Source organism: Helicoverpa zea, chromosome 8, assembly GCF_022581195.2.
Source record: "Helicoverpa zea isolate HzStark_Cry1AcR chromosome 8, ilHelZeax1.1, whole genome shotgun sequence".
NCBI classification, from domain to species: Eukaryota; Metazoa; Arthropoda; class Insecta; order Lepidoptera; family Noctuidae; genus Helicoverpa; species Helicoverpa zea.
Window position 1 is genome coordinate 8,063,729 of NC_061459.1, and position 21,189 is coordinate 8,084,917.

General features: G+C 36.2%; 1 long non-coding RNA gene across 1 annotated transcript in view; it reads left to right on the top strand.

The window, feature by feature from the left end:
• Positions 1-7,096: 7,096 nt before the first annotated feature.
• The window catches only part of LOC124632376, a 42,753-nt gene continuing 28,660 nt past the window's right edge, over positions 7,097-21,189 (top strand). Inside the window, exon 1 of the long non-coding RNA XR_006984618.1 lies at positions 7,097-7,207. This is a non-coding gene — a long non-coding RNA (uncharacterized LOC124632376). The remainder of the gene's footprint in view (positions 7,208-21,189) is intronic.

Sequence of the window (21,189 nt, forward strand, 5' to 3'; positions counted from 1 at the left end):
ATGGCATTCAATCTGAATTGTTCTCAATAGGGAGTGCGCCACGTCTTTCAATTTGAATCGCATTGGAAACTCGTCGTCACGTGTACTGTCTAAATTGAATACGGATTTGAATCGAATGATTTTAAATCCAAAATTAATCTCGCATTGACGGGATTAAATTAAAACGTGAAATATTTTGCGTAAAATTTGCAATGGAACAAAGGAAATGTAAACCACAAACGAGGCGGCGAACTTATCCAATATATTCTATAATATTCTCATTGCGGGTAAATATCGATGCTCTTTCATTTCTCTACTATTTCTCGTGACTACGTCGAATTGGTTTCAAGCAAAACATTGAACGTCTTCATTAATCTGTAAATAATTATACACGCCCCTGTTTATATACGAAAATTAATTTAGATTGGAAATATAACACCGTAGAGGCAAGTTTAAAGCAAAGATATCATCTATACATCTAAGTAGATATATTAAATAAATTATCTCCCATTAAATAAAACAGAATGTTAATGGATTAAACCACAAAGGAGTGTTCCCGTCTGTTCATTTAACACGACTAATTGCGTGGTGCGATATCATTAAGTATCATTATCGAGTATTTATGTCTGTAGTATGCGTATCTATGTATGTTTCAATTTATTATTTATTTTTTCGCTCATCAAAAACCTCTTTGAATGAAAACTCTCATACAATAATGAAAATGGTGACCTAAAAGCTCCTAATAGCATTTGAGTTCATCACAACTCCATTAAGATTAGAATTCGAAATAACCAATCATAATGTACTTACTAGTTGGATTAATAATGATTAAATCAGGAACTTTGTTAAACGCGTTAACTCGGTACATGCATAGCTTTGATGGGATTACGGTAAAAGCAAGGCTTAACTGTATTGCACCACTGGCGAACACCGCGACAGTAAGATACAAGCTTCTAAAGTCTGCAAATGCTTAAGGTAGAGGCTTATTTGCACTTCCTAATATATTACGTGTTGCTTAACTTGTTTTTAGCCTTTTTCCTGCAATATTTTTAACAAACCTAATAATTGTTTATTTTATTTCACCATGTAGTGAAATGTCATGACATCATCTTGAGTTGATGGCATTACGCCTAACACGCACTGCATACATCGTTACGTAGAGCGCGCATATTGCCACGAACTTTATTGCAGGCGCTAAGATATATGTGTTAGTCAAGTTGAAATATGGAGGACTTACGTGCTTATCCCTTGTGATAATAGTAGCCGGGGGCGTCACAGAAAAATATATTAAACGTAGGTACCGTCCGCGGTTCTGGTGAAATGTTGTTAAAATTCGTCGCTATCCCTTTATTCTGCCTTACATTCCTTTTTGCCCATTTCGTTATTTGCATCTGAAGAAACATCTACATTTTATACAAGGAAATAACAATACAAAAGGAACACGAACCAATCGCTTTTGAAAGCGATTGTATCTACATCTCAGTGTCCCCGGGTAACCAATGTACCTACCTAAAGCCACAGAAGAAAATGAATGGATCTTTATGGTGGCCACATTTTTGAGCTTTTGAGTCCTGAAGCAGAAACAAAAATCTGGTCACCGCCTATGAACGTTTACGTTATAAGAGGCAAATGTTGTAAACCAGAGCTCATTCACAAAGATCTGTACTACAAACAACTGTTACGAATCTATATTTATTATCCAAAGGATATCCTCTCCCGGCGATACTTGTAGCCGAGGGGCCTTTTATCACAAAGCCGCACTAATACCGATATCTACCGAATTCATGAAACCTCAGCTTCGAGTAACAGGCGGAACAGTTATTTGTGTGATTTCAATTCTATAATTAGTCGTCTATGGTGTGGAAAAATCTCTCGTTAAACTGTTCGATTCCAGTCACGTCTAGTAATAACCATTGCATTTAAACGACATTAGTCCGTTGAGTAGTTTAGGTCAAACGTTCTTACGTCCCTACTCTTACTTTACAATATGAGGTATATAGCTACCTTTATAATATAACAAAGATATATTTATGTTTTAACCCACGTGACTTTTAGTCAAACCCCTAGTTTGTGTTCCCTCAGCGGAAAGAGGATCACCAGTTTGAGCCAGTAAATCGGTAAATTTATTGATCCTTCAAAAGGTTTCCACTTACCGAACCCTCGACCTCTTGTTTCACTACACCACCTGTTGTTTATTTTCGATCAAGATAGCTGTAAAACAGAGCCGGCTTGGTTTTGAGACGACAGAGAAACTTACAATAAGTAATTGGGCAGCAAAAACTTCCAAACCATTTTCAAGGAGCCAATTTTTTTTTATCGTTGTTTTTTCTTTAATCTTAGATCTTTCTTTTCATTTTACCTTGTCGTTTTATCATTGCTGACAACTGTTTAACAGAACCTATACCAAGCATATTTTAATTGTTAAGGGTGAGTATTTCCTGCCTGAGCCATGTTACCATGTAGGTACTAAGTATAGTTGCTAGCGCAAGGATCCCCGAGGAGGTTGGAAACTACTTAGCTTACCTCCTCAGGGATCACACTGTGATGTTATTTATGTGTGTAATTATGCATGGGTGTGCATACGTAACCGTGTCGGTAACTTAATGCCTCACGAGCTCCGAAATACCTCTCGGCACCACTATTATTTATGTTGTGGCTATTACATGAACCTTATTTACCTACAGGAAATTACAACTTCATCTTACTGCTATGCCTTTTTACACGGGTAGGTACCTATTTATGTAAATCATCAAATCCATTACACGATATCTTTTATTTATTGTTAAAATGTAAAATGTTTTTTTCTAATAATTCCAAGCTGAATAGCATTTTAAAACAGGCTCACAGTCTCATTATAGAATAACTGTTTCCAATATTAAATTCGACTAATACATTTTTAAATTATGAATGAATAATAGCGTATTATGAAATAATATTTGATTACTACGTTCACAGCCAGTACCTACCTAATACGCTTAGGTTTTTATTATGCTAATTTTTATTGTACTTTCGCACACATTTCGGGGTTTTTCTTTCGTTTTCTTTATCCAGATGACAAGAATATTATTGTACTATGTAACACGACAGATCGCCTTCAAAGATTTAGGAGAACCTAGATTCCAAAACCTAAGGAATAAACTAAAGCTTGTGGCACATTATAGCAGCACCGCAACAGCACGGCTGCAGCACGGCGTCGCCTCGAATTAAGACTACGGCTAGCTGCCAGCGCGCCAACCACGCGCTGTCCGCTCGCCGTCGGCGCGCCGGCCGCACGCCGGCCGCGAGGTGTAAGCTTGCTGTCACCGCAAACTCAATATTATTTTAAGACGATTATGATTGTGATTGATGTTATGATCGAACACGACGTTGATTGACGATTGACGTTGTTTCGCTGCCGGCTCGGAGTCAGCGCGCAATTAGCACGCCGTCGGCGCGCTGTACCCATGAGGACCGCTCGCGGGCGGCGAGTCGACTTGTGTGGAAGCGGCAAGCACGCTGACTGCTCGCCGTTGGCTTTTTCATATTGACATTACGAAATATATTATAATATACACGATTTAATGCTCTAAATTGAATGACAACTTAAATGCTGGTGTGGAGCCGTGCTGTTGCGGTGCCGCTATAATGTGCCATAACCTTTAACCTTCTTGAAGATTCCCAAAAAAATATAAAATACGATACACGATATAACTGCATTTACCCTCATTATTGACTTAAATGCAAATGTGGGACAAAGTTTTGAGAATAAGCGTATTCCGTTAATGACTGATGATGAATACCGCGAGATAATGTATTCTTCCAAGTTAAGAAGAAAGTTACCGATGTTGCAAGTTTTATTACCGACTTCTTACGAAAAGTAGCAAATATTACGCATGCTTACGTATTATCCTTTTTTTACGTTGTGCGTAAATAATGAGAGTAATATACGACCGCGGGGGATAATTCTGATAGGGTCGGAGTAAATCCCAAGTGACATACTGATGGCTTAGGTTAGAGCAAGCATAAAAAGTTAAAAATTGCTTACGATTATCTCGCATTCGTTTTAGAAATTACTAACAGTTTTCTTTATGATGGGAAAATTACACTTATTTCTAATAACAATTAGGATCCCTATTTTCACAGGTATTATTTTTATAGCATGCCTACCGTAAATTTAATAGGACAGGTACTTAGAATTAGCTACAAAATTATAGAGAAATCTAATACCAAGAGTTGTATTTCACAGAAAATTAGACATTAGAAATTGTGAAGTTATATTTGATCTACTGTAATGATATAGTTTTCGAAGAAATGCTGGGCTCTACAGCGGTATAACGACGACGTGGTTTAATGTGTACTAAATATTCGAAACTCTACTAAGTATTGTGTAGATATTTTGTGGTTTCATATCTACTGCAGTATGGAGAACTAATATTATGATATGATTCCAATAACTTAAAGAAATCGATAAATCGAAAGTACGGACTGCAATAGAGTGCAATTTGTCTGAGTTACTTATATTTTTCGAACATAATAGACACGCTGAAGTAATGCATGCTGTCACCGATCACCACTGAAAGCAATTTCATAAAAAGCTTCAATTTTTAGGGTACAAAAGGATGGACAATGAATCCCTTTTAATTTCATGATTCCCTTCACTCTGTAGTTAGTTCGTAAGTAGGACCCTCTTAATACTGTCAGCCTCTTCCCAAAATTGATGATGCAGGGTGTTTACAGGATCTGTCTTCTATACGTCATCATTAAGAGTGTGTGGTAACTTTATGGTCTGATGTTAATTTTCAGTGACTGTGTTGATAGTAGGTATTTGGTTTGCCAACGATAATTTATACTCATGTGTTGTTTGATACAGGAGAATTTTGATGAGTTGGGTGAGCTCTGAAACTCGTTAAAAAAACGTGTCCTGTCCACCCTTCTAACTTTCCAATTGAGCGAGCAATAATGTGTTGTATATCAACTTCGTTGTCCAACAAATATTTTTGAGTGCCTTAGTATTTTTTTGATAATAAATAAAAAAATAACATCTAAGTAAACTATATTTTTTATACGTAAAGTTTTTATAACTAATTGTTTTGCTAATAAATTTATCGTCACCGTCCGATCAAGCTAGCTTTTTTTTCAAACTTTAATATTAAACACAGTGTATCGTCGCTGAAAACCGTAAAATATTTTCGTGGCGTGTTTTTCAAATAATTATAATCATAGAGAATAATTAACAGTTTTATAAAGCAAACAAGTTGGTTATTCGCGTGCTATCATACAATTAATTCAACACCTACTTTTTTATGCATGACACGTAATAATTAAGTACGGTGAAGTCCTTACCACATTGTACATGGCGGTACTTTATTACATTTTGGATACCTGCTTATATACCTGTGTATGTATTATTATGAAGTACTCCAACATAGGTATTCAGGATGGCTAGAAACGAAGAAGAACTTTACAAGAGTAAGAATAGCTCATTGTGTGGCGTTGTAGATAGCCAGCAAGATGATGAAGTACCTAGTGGCCCGTTAGTGTGTTAACATTGGTAGTTCAAATCAAACTACAAAATAATCATATTGTAAGTAAGTATTCCTAGTTGTAAGTTGTTAGCAATACACCTTTTGATAAAAATATAGTAATCGATAACAGACAATTTGTTATTCATATTTGAGCTAGAAGACAAGAAAAAAGGCAACAATAACCTCGGGCTTATAAGCAATTCTAGATACAAACATAATAGATAATGTTTACCTCACAGATAAACATTGCCAGAAAATTGAATTAAATATTTCGAATAAATCGTTTGAAGAAAAAAAATATACATACAAAATAAAAACTTATTTTTGGCATTTGGTTAAACAGCATCTTTAAGGACAAATTAGGCTTATAATAAAAAGAACATTAATGTAACAACCTACCGAGTCTTTTCCTAAGTGAGCGACATGCGACATAAAATTCGAGAATTTTAATGGGCGAATGATTCTTATTTCCTTTACCTTATTACGAATTTTCCCGAGGCTTCACGATACTCCACAGCAGAATTCACATTTCCATTTTTAAAGTGAATATAGAATTCGTAAATAAATATTCAACATTTGCCACACTGTTGCGCCGTCAAATGCTTATTTTCTCACAGAAGAGCTTCACGTCACGAAGCGCTTAATTTCTCTTTGTATAATTAATTAATTTAATAGAAATGTAGATTCTCCTGTAAAATCTCGCATAATAACTTGACAGTTTGAAATTAAAGAGATAATGCTTTGTTGCTCCATCCCTCATCTTAAAATAATCTTTGGTTTGCGCTCTTTTTTTAATTCGTGGTTTACTGTAGGTACTTATTGGTAAACTCAAACGTCTATGTTCAAATACGTATAAAAACAGTTACCTATTTAGGTAAAGAATGTAACTTAACTAAGAAAGTCAATAATCAAATCAAAATTCAAATTAAACGTTTTTTATTCATTTCCTTATTAAAAGTAGTTAGGTACCTAACTACTCGTTTTCAGAAATGATAATACCGTTTACTTTTAATTTAATGATAATTAATAGATATGACGTTATAAAATCGATTATCTAATATTTTGCAGGTGACAATACGATGATTCATTTGCACTTTGAGACAGTCAAATCAATAAATTAATTAATTCTATCTAATCTAACACATACAATATTCTGCCGTATAATTCTAGGCCAGTATTCGATAATATATATCTATCTATACCAAATAGTCATAAATCTAGCACTAGAGGTTTATAAACTTAATGAATTTAGAATAAGTTTTTGACTGGAGGGTTCCAAATACATACACGTCTAAAATAAGTGCCAGCAAGACGTAGCTAGAGCTTTAAACTGGCCAATAGCCATCCTATCGTTCAGGACTAAAATGCAAGTGTAAATATACCTTGGTCGTTATAACTGCAATAAAATTACACAAGGTGTCTTCTACAAAAACAACGGTTTTCAGAAGAGGCCTTGTGTTAAGCATTAGCAAAAAACACGAGGAAAATATTCGCAGTTAATTGTTACATAGTATCAATCATTGGATATCTGGTCTCGATATCTAGATATACGAATTTATCCTCATAGAAACGTGACTTAATATAGGCTAACGTCTCGTATGGAGTCTTTTAGACGTGCCTTGTGCCAAACAATATATAACAACAAACCATGGTGTGACGAGAAGATGTAGTCTTTGCACTATCAGTTGTTACCGGTGTAGTCAATAAAGTGTCATTTGCGCTAGGTAAGTACCAGTTTTTTACTACATCTTTAAATTCTATCCTGTTTTGTGAATGATTGGTGCAGGATAAAGGAATTTTTAAAAAGTCGTTATAAGTAAGTACCCACTCTCTAACTTAAATTCTGGGCCTGTTTTTATACACTCAATAAATCCAAAACTATTTAAAGCCCTCAAGCATTTTTTCAATGACACTTGACTTATATTTCAAAATCTCAAAACGTCGACAATCTCATGAGAAAGATAAGTGGTTTGGAGATTTCTAACAATTTGTGAAATAAATAAGTGACTCATACGATAACTGAGATAGACAATATGACACTAATATGATATTGTATGGAATCTAACATTTATCATTAGATAATTCAATTTCATTGAAGCCTGAATCATTTTCGTATCATGTTCTTAAGGAACTAACGTGAGATAAAATCGATGATTTATGCCGTAAATACGCCTGAATTATTTATTTCTTCCATCGCCTGCTTCAGTTTTATTATTACTATTGTACAGATAAAAACATAAGGTTTAAATATATCTGTCCCGTATGGAATTGCAACTCCGATAATTCAACCGTAAAAGTAAATAATTTTGGTGTAATACATAATCATTATGATCGGCAATTACCTTGCTTGTATGTCGCGGTTCATTCGTGCATTTTCATTTATATGTAAATGCGAGTTCATTTATTTGGTATAAAAATTAATGAATTCTCATTTATTTATTACATTGCGGGAGCATTATGTTTGCGTTATGAGAGTAAATACGAATTGTAATGGAACCTGTAATAGCTTTGTTGTTGCCTGTTTGAGTTGATGAATTGATGATGCGTTAAACTGCTCGGTTATTCATATTGTACGAAATGCTGTGCTGTTACATTGAGCCAGTGCGGTGTTTGTGTATAACTCTGCGCCAAATGAACAAACCAGTTTGCCGAGTAATAATTCATTAAATATTCATATGCCATTTTGAACTTCAATAGACATATGCATTATAGTGAATCGTTGTAAATAAAACAGCTCGTTTGGAAGGAATTGTTAAAGTACCACTTTGCCGTTATACAATGTAGGTATAGTTCGGCCATTCAGAGAATGCGTTCCTGACACGTCGCGATTGAACTGACGACGTAACTTTGCAATGGCGTTGCAGTTACGATAAAAATATTTTTGCTGGTTGTTTACCGTTTTAACAATTGAGGAGCATTAAAACAACATTATTATATCAATAATCAATGAATGTTATAATTCAGTCAGTTCAATCGCGACGTGTCAGGAACGCATTCTCTGAATGGCCGAACTATAATGTGGCCGTATAAGTGCATGTAAAAGGAAACTAAAACGTGAAACCAATAAAAAGGAAACGAGCTTAATCCTGTAATAGCTCAGTACTTTGTTACGCTTCGGAATGTTATACAATGTCATATGATACCTTTAATTCAAATTCAAGAGCGTCCGTGAAGACATTTATCTGTAGAAGAATCAGAGCGAAACGGTACTGATGTTCAAGATACGCAGAGTTCTCAGAACCTTCTATGGAATGCGTGATTTCTTTTTTTATTCAGGTACATTAAATTACATTTTCATTGAATATTAAAAAATCCTTCGTTCGATTACGGAATAACACACTTTGCCACTTCTAAACCAAGTAAATAAAAGACTAATAACCATAAGTAATTAATTTGTAAGATAATATGAATATTAGAAAATTTTTACAAGTCTGAAATAATACCAAAACCTTGTCTCGGTTAAGTAAAACATAAATAATAAGTAGCAATATTTTTCACTTAGCAGTGTATTATGAAGTCGGTTAGTTTAACGTGCGCCATTTATCAATTAATTAGCTTCACATGCAGCTCAGTACACAAAGGCGACGCGTCCTGTTATCATTTTCAGAAACTTTAACATTAGGGAACGTTTGAGGTCACAACCACAAAGTAGATTGCAGATTGTGTTCGAACTCGCTTTCCGAACCTTAAACGTCAGGCAATTGCTGTCGCTGGTATACAGATGCAGACAATCGTGATTGATAACACAAGCACCTGAATAATGAGGTCCTACATTATTTATTTCAAGCTTCATATCAATAAGCTACCAAGAGATCTTGAAGTGAATTCATAAAACTTTCTTCTAAATTGTAAAAATTCATCATTCGATATGCAAGCGTCATATTTCCACAAAATATTCACATTTTTAGGGCCACGCTATCTCACTAACCTTTTCTTATGAAACACTTAAACAAAGGATTAAAATTAACCCTTTTGTCTGTCACCCTTAAAATATTAGGAGGTTACATTAAGTATTTAAGTACCTGGAAAATAGGAGGTTATAAAAGCTTTATTAAGCAGGTAATGTTTCGGTCTACGTTGTCATAAGAATTAGGTAGAGTTAGCAGAAGGTTAATGGAACCCGATAGATATCTATGTATGTATATTGCGCCTACCAACCCACTTCGGCGATGTGAAGGAAGAGTAATCAGTTTAGCGGGCTACCTATACCTATATCGGGACATAAGCTGCTCGAATGTTACTTTAACATATAAAAAATACCAAAAAATCTGTTATTTATTTGATAAAAAAAAAATGACGATATGCTTCAAAACTTCTTTTCAAGTGGCCAGGTACTCAATAATATTTATTACTGAATCCACTTTCAAGTAATTCCATGTCAAGTGGGTTTTGAAGAGGGTCGCTTTTTAAATTTTGAAACATGATTTTGAATGTACCTGCCGAATTACTGACTCAAGTCGTGAGCTTAAAGCAATTTTCAAAATTGCTAATTATTTAAGTACTCGACATTTTTTAACCGACCTGCAAAAATAAAACTGGTTTCCAATTTGTATTCAGTAAATGTTATTGGTACCTTGAATCTGGTGAAACTTTGGATTAGCAGTCACTGGGGTAATGTAATTTGAACCTTTTTGACTTCAAACATACCCACCCTCTCATAGGTACTTTATGCTCTTGGCAGTGTATTTAGTAGTCTACAAAGTTTGAGGATTCAGACTGAATTATTAATTTAATTCCTATTATCCGCAAAATTTCCAGTATTAGTTTACCGGCATTTATTTCCTCCGTCCATGGCACTGACAAATTGATCAGGAAAATCCTACCTATTACACTGATCAATTTTGAGGTGCCATGCCTGGCGGAGGCTATTAATGCCTGGAAAGTCACATGCCCGAATACCGATCTACCCGCCAACCCATCCTCCCAGAGACAGTGGGATGAGCCGCTCTGCAGAGTAATACGGAAAAATCTCATTGATACGTCAATTACTTCTGCGGAGCGAGCACGCCTACTGGCTGTGGGTGAATGGGAGTCAGGTCTTTGGCTTCACGCATTTCCGTCGGCAAACATAGGCACCATGTTTGACGACACCACTTTCAGACTCGCTGTCTGCCTGCGTCTGGGTGCTTCATGCTGCACTCCTCACCGCTGCCACTGCGGGGAAGCTGTCAACAGCCTCGGTCACCACGGCCTGTCGTGCAGCCGGAGTGCGGGCCGCATACCACGACATGCGAATATCAACGACGTGATCCGTCGGGCTCTTGTTGCCGTCGGCGTGCCAGCCGTACTTGAACCAAATGGTTTGGCACGCGACGATGGCAAGAGACCAGACGGCATGTCGCTATTTCCGTGGAAGATGGGTAGGACTTTAGTGTGGGACGCGACCTGCGTCGACACTCTTGCGCCATCCCATCTTCCTAGAACTGCGTGTTGTGTCGGCTCCGCCGCTTCACAAGCAGAAGACCTCAAACGGCGCAAATATAGTAGCCTTATCGGGAATTACATGTTTGAGCCGTTTGGGGTTGAAACTCTCGGGCCGTGGGGTCCGAGTGCTCACGCGCTTGCAAAGGAAATTTCTAAGCGCCTTGTTGACACTTCTCGTGACCCAAGGGCTGGCTTTTATTTCGCACAGAGGTTGAGCATTGCCATCCAACGTGGCAATGCTGCCAGCCTTCTGGGTACATTACCCGGTGACAGCGATGAGGAGCAATTTTTTGATGCTATGTATTAGTTTTAAGTTGTATATATAAGTTTATTTTTAATTTTTAAAATTAATGTAAATATTATGTAAATATTTGAATAATTATTAATGAGATGGAGTTAACATTATTTGTGAGCTCGTCGATTGACGTACACGCACCTTATCTACTAACTATCTTGATAGAGATAACATATTTTAGGTTGATTGCGATGTTATTGAGGCTATAAATCACTCTGGTTGAACCTGAAATGTCAATCGAATATTTTATTTTATTTTATAGTCATAGAAAAATGTATTAATTAACAATGAAAATGATTTTTTGAAACAACTGCAAAGCTATTCATGGCGATGATGAGTCCGGCAAGCATTTATGAAAATGTTCATAATTTCGGCACCATTTTATAATCCAGTCTCTCTACTGGGAAAACTGTTGAGGTCATGTTAATTGGACATTTCAATAGCTTCCTAGCGTCCAAATTAAAAAAATAAAAGGACCAGTTTTGAAAGCTGTTTCAGGAATTTTATGAATCATTAAAACCTGTTTTAGGCAAACGTACGTAATAAGCCATATTGCAACGTGAAAATTCGATCTACCTCGGTTGTCTGCGTTGCTGGCTTTTTAGTTTCTAATTACCAATTTCGTAACTGGTGCGGTAATTAACATCGTTCCACACCTACGGGTAGAACGTGAAGCTTAAAACCAACTTCATGTTAAAGTCATTTCCAAGCGCGTAGATCCGTAGAGTTCGCATCAGTTGAAAGCCAGGCAAAGATTGACCTATATTTGAATATAGAGATGTAAACTTCCTACAAATGGAAGTTGTCCCGTCTGGCCACCATTTTCACGTGCGGTCGAAAGTACTCATTAATTATGTCATTCTCTTGCAGCTCGTTCTCAATATTGTGATTGCTTGACGAAACTCTATATAACATTTGAACTTTTGAATGTACAGAAAATGTGGTTTGTTTTGTATCATTCCTGAATGTATCACAAGGATTTTGCTAACGCGTCTACCCACACACAGGACACTGTTTTGCATCTAAACATTAATAGCAACTGAATTAACGATTTCGTTAAGTAAATGAATTCGTTTAGGATAACCTGAGTTTATTTTCGGTTCTCATTTTTAAAATAGCACATGAAATAAATATTAGAGAAATCATTTCACCAAATATAAGAGAAAGCCTTCGGCAAATTGTTAGAAGTTTAAGCTCCTCGCGATGCCGTAATAAGTATCAAAGAATTTTACTTTTCCAATTTAGTTGGTGGCGGGAGAATCATTGTTTTCCGTCTTTCAATTTAGTTGGTGTTAGCCCTTAGGCGATCAGTTTTCTCATTCAACTTAGGCTAATCTACTTCTATAGACAATTTCAAGATTTTAAGTAACAATTTCAACCTAATAAAATATTTCACAGACGTAGGTACCTAAAGAGACCTAAACGGTTTCATAAAAGTGTTTTATTAAAACAGCTTCAAAATCGAATTAGATATTATCTACAAATACAAAACAATATATATTTGTTTACAAAAGTAATAAAATACAGAATTTAATAAACTGCTGTACTCATTCAGTCGGGCTTTTGTAATCGTACATTTTTCAGATGCTTCCGAATGGCGAAACGTGCAGTGGACTGCGGTCTAATATAGTTTAAGATGAACAAATAGTGTGGTGCAGACATATAAGCGGCTGGTATGCCTTTGTATCGGCATCAAGGCGACTATTGTCTGGCAGTCGGCTGCGAGCTCGGCGTGCCTGTCGTCGTCAAAACCTACCGAGTTTACTCTCCACTGTATTGTATCCATGACCCCTCTGTATTATTAGAACGGAGTAACACCTACAGTTTGTAGTTACAGCTAATAGATAAGGTTCGGTTCTAATTAAGATAAAATCAAAGCTAGTAAATCATCTTTTAATTTCACTGGGATAAAAGTGATTTATACTATCTAGAGCTTCCAGAGATCATCACGTTAATAATTATACACTTGAGTTGTTAAATTATATATTTTTTGAACTAGTAAGCACATAGGTACATAATGTCTTTTGGCACAATGCGTTTTACTTCAAATAGTTTTCATTTATCAAAAGACATTTCGTTGGTCATAAAACGAGTCCCTTTAGAGCTATTTGCATCTGCTCGGAGTAGGAAACAGCTGCAATTGCTTCACTTTGTCTTGCTCGTCTTAAACATTATCTATGGCTGTGTTGCAACCATGTTTGCTGTCTATGAATTTCAGTAGAATATATAGAATGAGTACTTGGAATTAGAACCTCCAACTTGGTCTTGCTTTCGGCGATCGCTAAGACGGAGTTAGGTAGATTAGGTTATTAATTATTTAGAAGAAGTGTCAGAAGTGCTTACTACATGCAAGCAAGTCTTAAAATATTCGTACATAGTAGCTTCTTAATATAATTTAAGGCAAGGTGTATCGTTAGGAAATATTGACGTCATATTCTGGGAGTATGGATACAGATCTCGTATTGAGTCGAAAAGCTAAATATGGATATCACGTCACGACCGTATAACAATTGACCTAGAACCAATATCTAGGTAGACGCGGATATTATTGGAGTATGTTCCTATTTAAATTCGACTCGATTCATTAATCTACTTTTTATGCTCGAAACTAATCACTACCATTTATATTTTTTTAACAAATATTTTTTATTAAAACAAAACAGAGATTATAAGTAAGTCTAGACTCTGAAGGACAGTTTCAGAAATACCTACCTACCTGAAGTTGTTATACGTACTTAGCAACTTTGAAGTTTCAAGATGCACATGTATACTAATTGATTTTAAAGAGAACTGATTGCAACTCTGAACAAGACTGAGATGAGATAAACTAAAGCCAAAGCCAGCCAAAGTAGAGCAATTTGCATTCGGAAACGATTCCCAAATACAGAATTAGACCGTCCCAAATACTAGTGTTCCGGTTTTAACGTTCAATTGATTGTTCATCTTCAAATATTACGTATGTAAGTCAACGTTACGATCACTGTGTATGATACCTATAACAATTAAATGTTCTGGCTAATCCCCAAGTCAATCACGACATTTACGATGATATCGTACGCGATGTTACGATTACGACCGCTCGGTATCAGCGACAGCGATAACCAAAATTACGATAATGGAGACAAGTTGTCTCGATAGATATCACATTAACTCGGAATCGGGATAACCGATAAACCTAAGAGGTTAAATCAATATTGGCTTGTAAGATAAGGATAAGGCGGCTGCTGGTGGCTTGATGCACAGCAAGCATTGTAGATAAAGAATTGCATATCAGCTATCAAAAAGGCATTATGATGTTCTCATGTAGATATATCTATATCGGCTTATGATAATCGAGTGTTAAACATTGGTTTGGTAGATTTCGATAAGCATTGTAGAGTTCGATTCTGACTATTCTCTTTTTAATCCAAGCCTGCTGCCTAAATATCACCACCGAGCTAGGGGTAAACAAGGTTATTGAAGTTATAAACATGTTTGTTTATGTAACAGGTTTAATATACATAATCAAGGTCAAAACACCTTCATTCATGAACGGAAAGCTATAAGAAAACTTTCTAGGACATTTATGATTAGTCTTCCAGCCATTGACTTATTTCTATCGTCTTACATTGGCAGTGCCCTTGCTCTTACCGCTATTTCGATTCTATCTTTATTTTTATACTAGTCTAGATTAAAATAAAACCGGCCAAGCGCGAGTCGGTCTCGCGCAGCGAGGGTTCCGTACAAATCCTGTATAGATAAAAAGTGAGTTTCGCGCCAACCGTTAAGTTTAGAACAATCTTAGTGATGGTAATTTCGTGAGAGTCAAAATAGTTAATATTTTTTATTTTGTAATATAACTAAAATAGTAGGCCAGTACCTTGTAAAAGTTATTTTATTAAAGTTATTTATATACAACATTTTATAGTCATCATTCAGAAATTTGATTGAAAATAACTAATTATGTCTTAAAGGTCATTGGGCATATCTGACCCGCTTTGTAAAAAGTGGCGGACATGAATCAAAGTAGTTTTAAATCGTGGAGAATGGTATGACGTTTCTTTGAATATAATATTTTATTAAAATTCCATGGAGACGAATGTCCAGGATCGTTTGAAAAATATAAAAGACAAGCAGTTTCAGAGGATTGTACAGGTAGCAATGCTAGTTTTTATTGTTAAAGAATTTTCATAAAGAAGGAAGATGCCAATTCGGATGACCAGGATCTGATGAGGATCTGGAAACCCTGAGAAATCGAGGGCAACTCTTGAATATTGTAGGCACGCATCGAGTTATAACCAGACATGTGAGTGTATTTTTGAGGGTACTGGTAAACAGTGAAGGTTTGGAGCTGATTTGATTATGGAGACTACAGAGAGTCGAGGGAACTCCTGAACGGTATGTTGCAACTACCACGTGTTTGGGTTTATTTTATTCGTATTGGCGAAGACTTTCCACATAGATAGGTTTGACTGCCATTGTAGGATCGATAGCAAAGATCAGATATAGTTATGGGAACTCCTTTACAATTTATAACGTAACCTTGTGTTGGAGCTTATTTTATTTTAGGTGACGAGAATTCACTACTAACTTGGGTTAAAGCAGCCATTGCAGGAATGGGATCTTTTATTTTTGAGGGATTAATCACCTAACGACCCCAGTTTCAGGTTTTTTTCGAAACCGCCTGACGACTTGTAGCTGTCGAATTGTAACAACGACCTCTAGAGAGTAGGATTCGGGGCTGCTGGCTTTACGTTTCTAGAGCCTTGACAAAAGTATTCTGTCCCTTTCTTTGTTTTATAAAGTCGGCTTTATTTTGTAGCATTTTACAAACAAATCCATCTTCAAACATATAAAAAAGCAACAAGAAAACAAAAGCAAGAAAGAAATTAAAAAGATGTTATGTGCATCGGTCTAGAAGTCGGTGTCTAGAGGATGCATCTATATTTATTTAACCACCGAGATCTAGACCGATGCATATAAACAGTTTTCTTGTTGTTTTAGAAGTTGTTTTTTTTTTTTGTAAAAAGTTTTTATTTTTAACTTTTGTGAAAAGTTCTCGTCAATACGAATAATATAAACACGACGTAACTAAAAACATACCGTTAAGGAGTTCTCTCGACTTTCTCACGTCTCCATCATCAGGTAAGCTCTAAACCTTCACTGTTTGATAGTATCACCAGACATACATCTGAGAATCAAGTTTAAATCCTATGCATGCCTACAATTTCTGATAGTTGCCCTCGATTTCTCAGGATTTCCATCATCAGATCCTGACCTGATGACAATGGAAATAAACGGCGAGTATACTCTTTCACTACAAAGAAATGATTTCTCAAATCCGTCAAACGTGGTCGTTTAAATTCCCCATTGAAATGAGGAAAATATTTGATGTTTACACCTGATTTTCTCTAGATTTCACATTGATGCGACTAATGCCATAGTAAATCAGAGCCTTTATCATTATACTGTGCTATATTTCGTTCGTATCCGCCGTGGGTATGGTTTCCATACTAAGGTGCCCAATGACCTTTGAATGATTTATTTTTCACAGTTTAGAGGCCATTATATTTAAGAAGTGTTTGATATGAATTTCACTTTTTATCAAAACTTTAATATCTCTACGCGTTCATGTGAAAAAGGGTAAGTAGTAAGTTTATAATTATTAAAAAAATATTTTATGTCATGTAAACAAAAATTATATTATTTTAATATTTTATGTAACTTCAAATTTATCATTTTCGTAATTTTTCCTTTATCTGTACTATATAACGTTGCTTCGTGCCGAATTTCAAGATTCTGAGTTCACGGGAAGTACCTTGTAGGTTTTGATTCCCTAGCGTGTGACGGAAATTCGTCTAAGGTGTCGGTAAAACTGCTGTATCTTTTGATCGCGTTAACTTAGAAGTTTGATTTTTTCATTGCTTAAAGGGACAATAGACCTAGGTATTTGGTATAAATTTCAATTTGGTACCTTTATTCGTTCGTGAGAAATAAGGTAGTAAGTTTCATTTTATTAAAATATTTTAATTATATTATATAACAAAAAAAATGTGATTTTCGCAATTTTTCCTATATTTGCATTATATGACAATGCTTCATGCCAAATTTCAAGATTCTGAGTTTACGGGAAGTACCCTGTAGGTTTTGATTCCTTTGCGAGTGTCGAAAATTTGTTGAAAATATCGACATAATCGGTTGTATCTTTTGATTGGCTTGGCTTAGAAGTTTGATAGTTTCACAGTTTAAAGGGACAATAGACCCGAGTATTTCATGTGAATTTCAGCTTGATACGTTCACGCGTTCTTAAGATAAAGGGTCTTGACAGACAGACAGACAGACAGACAGACAGACAGACGGACAACAAAGTGATCCTATAAGGGTTCCGTTTTTTCCTTTCGAGGTACGGAACCCTAAAAATATATATACGTACATATGTAAAAAATACGTAGGTATATAAAAAAAAAAGTCGTGGTGGCCTAGTGGGCAAAGAACCAACCTCTCGTGAATGAGGACGCAGGTTCGATTCCAGGTCAGGCAAGTACCAATGCAACTTTTCTAAGTTTGTATGTACTTTCTAAGTATATCTTAGACGCCAATGGCTGATAAAAAGGTGAAGGAAAACATCTTGAGGAAACCTGGACTGTAAAGTCTGAAATCGCCAACCCGCATTGAGCAAGCGTGGTGATTAATGCTCAATCCTTCTCCGTGTGAGAGGAGGCCTGTGCCCAGCAGTGGGACGATAAAAAGGCTGTAACAACAATAACAACAACGTACATATGAATAACTTACTAAGACCTGTTGTTAGAGTATACTGACAATAATGATCCCAGGATATACCTGTACCTTTGACTGGCTTTGCGTTAGTGGAAAATTTATTGTTTACATAAGTTGCTTACAGAGAACTTCTTTGTGTGTGTTTAACCTATTGATTACTTAGAAATCAGTTTAGTTGCAAGCGAGCTGTTATTGTACCCTCTAATAGAATGGCAAGATATTGTGGTTCACGTACACAATAATATCGTTTGTTTCATCTCGTTCCTTCAAAAATAGTTCTAGGGGGATTAAAACAAGACAGTTAATAAATTAATAATCCAGTTTTGTTTAGGTATCAATTACGTACAATTGGAATAAACTTTGGTAAATTTTATCCTTGTTAATTAATTATAACATAGGTACGGGATACCTGCTTGTGTCTTTCCAATGAAATAAATTATATAAGTAGAAACAGGTTCTGAGATTGAACACACTTGGCAAGTATATTTATTATGTATATTATTTCGTGTATTTCTATAAGCATAATATTATTAATAACTGTACAAGGTTCACACATATTTAGAACATCGATTTTCAATAAGGCAATTAATTTGTGCAGCGGCATAAAACTCGAGTGTGCGCCAAAATTAGTTGAAAGCGTGCAAATCAGAGATTGCAAGTGAGGCCGTGAATGCGGGGATTAGCTGCAGGGCGCTCGTGTGACCCAGCTTTGTGACGGTGCACACGAATGGCCCAAACACTCGTCGTGTGCTCGTGTCTCGTGCAACCGCCGCCGATCGCGTGCTGCTCGATGGAATGGAAAATGAAAAGCTCGCACAAACACTTTATACGTGCACAACCAAAAGACTCAAGCACAAGACGAGTGAATAGTCCCGCTCTCTTTGTTTGATCACTCTTTATATTTTATTCAGGCATGTCGTGAAAAATGTATTTTCATACTGTTCGGTGACTCAAACAAAAAAACACACCTGTATATTTTCCCACCTTAAGTTATTAACAAAAGAATAATAAAAAATGACTAGCACTTCTGTCAGAACAGAACACACGTTTGCATGATATCCGCCAGATACGTATGTGTATATGAACACAACAGAACTACAAAAGTGATTGATCATGGTATCTGCAAACACTGGATGAAATTAGATCAAGATAGAGTCGCAGGAAACGATACATGACTCACGTGCCAACAGCGAGAAGGCACTCGCGGCTGTTTAGTGTGCTGGCAACCGCTTTTGTAAACAATCACAATTTGTTGAATTAACTATGGATTTCCCCGTAATACTCAAATAAATCACAAGTGAGGTACATATTTATATTTAATTCAATCAACTAAAGCAACAGTACATTTACGGAGATCTTAATATGTACAAAAGCGGTTGTTATTTTTATTTACATAAGAAAAAAGGAAAACGTATTGCGATTCTCACGGAATTATTACCTGGAGAGTTACATATCGTATATTTATTCGCGTTACATTGTTTCACATCAGTAATCCTATTGTATTTTATCATCGCGATAGAGTAACATTGTAGTCGTTAGAAAAAACGTGAAAGAAATAAATATGAGTAGGCACGTACTTGCATTCTATATGTGGGTAGGTATAGACCAAAGACTATAAAACCACTTGACTGCGCATACAGTGCCCCGACGCTCGCCAAACGTTAGTGATTTTGCGCGTACTATAAGGCTACGATCAGTAAGATCCTTTAGTAGCGACCAAGTCTATGACCTGCGAACACGATAAATTTTTGAGGATTTTATTTAGTAAAAAAACAAAAATAATGCCTACATGCGCGATGAAATGGTGCGGGAAACAATCCAGGACATCTATTTACAAAAAGGATGGCATCGGCAAATATCAATACCAAAATTTGGCTTTGATTTCAGCCCCGGATCTTCAATTTTTTTTAGGCGGGGCAAAAACTGAAAAATGCCGCCCCGCCTACCTACGTACTTATGTTTATTTTCACCACCGAAAGTCACTTTTTTGGTAGGTAAAGGACTTAAAAAAATGTGTCCAAATCATTGTAGGCTCAAACTGTTCGCCAGGTTTAAGTTATGAAGTCGAGACAGACAGTGCCGGCTTTAACTCTACTAGCGCCCTGGGCGAGATTTCTACGGCGCCCCCAACTACAATTCAAACCCATACGAAAAACAGAGACAAAATATATAGTTACCGATTGCGAGCGAAGCGAGCGCGAATTTTTTTTTTATAGTTAACAAGTCAAAGCAAAAATTACCTAAAATGTAGCCCAATCGTACATAAGTTATTGCTGGTTGGTGAATGCAAAAACACGGGAACACAGGTTGTGATTGCGCGAGCGAAGCGAGCGCGAAATTTTTTGTTATATTTTAGAACTCAAAACAAAAATGACTTAAAATGTAGCCCAAACGTAGATAGCTCTTTGTTGGTGTTGGCGCCTAAGTATGAATTAAATTTTTGGGACTTAAAGTAGTACCATAAATAGAAACTAGAAGTTACTTTCTTATTAATAAAAGGACGAAGGAGAATTTTTGTAGACAAAAAAATTTTCAAAAATAAAAACAACTATAAAGTGAAGCAAGCCCGAAAAAGCTTTTTTGAGATTTGGATCACTAAAAGTCCTTAACATATATAATAAAAGGCGACTGTGAAATGAAGAAGCTGCGAGCGAAGGGAGCGCGAATTTTTTTGAGTATTGGGACATTAAATTAAAAGTAGCTATATGTGAAAAAAGATGTAAGTGTAAAGTAAAGAAACCGCGAGCGAAGCGAGCGCGAAAATTTTTGAGTTTTGGGACATAAAAGTAGTGTATCTAACGCGCGCGGCATTGTATGACAATACATTAATTTAATTGAAATTTCTTGGTCCAGAGGCGTGCCGCGGCGCCCCTGAGCTCGCGGCGCCAGGGTTATTCGAACACCCTGCACCATAGGTTAAGGCGGCCCTGATGCTATCCATACATTTGGATACAGTTCTTGTAAGTTGCGATCTTTGATGAAATTTAAAACAAAAATAGGAGTAAAATTCTGATCAAGGATTGGTTGGGGGCGCCTGCGGCGCCCCTTATGTCCGGCGCCCTGGGCCGTCGCCCAACCGCGCCCTACCCTAAAGCCGCTACTGGAGACAGATTAATGTACACAAAAAGTTAATAAGTAGGTAAAAAGCGCAGTAAAGTAGCAAGCAGTCGGAAGCGCAAACTTTTTTGTTTTTGAGGACTCCATAAATATATTTTTTCGCTACATTTGACT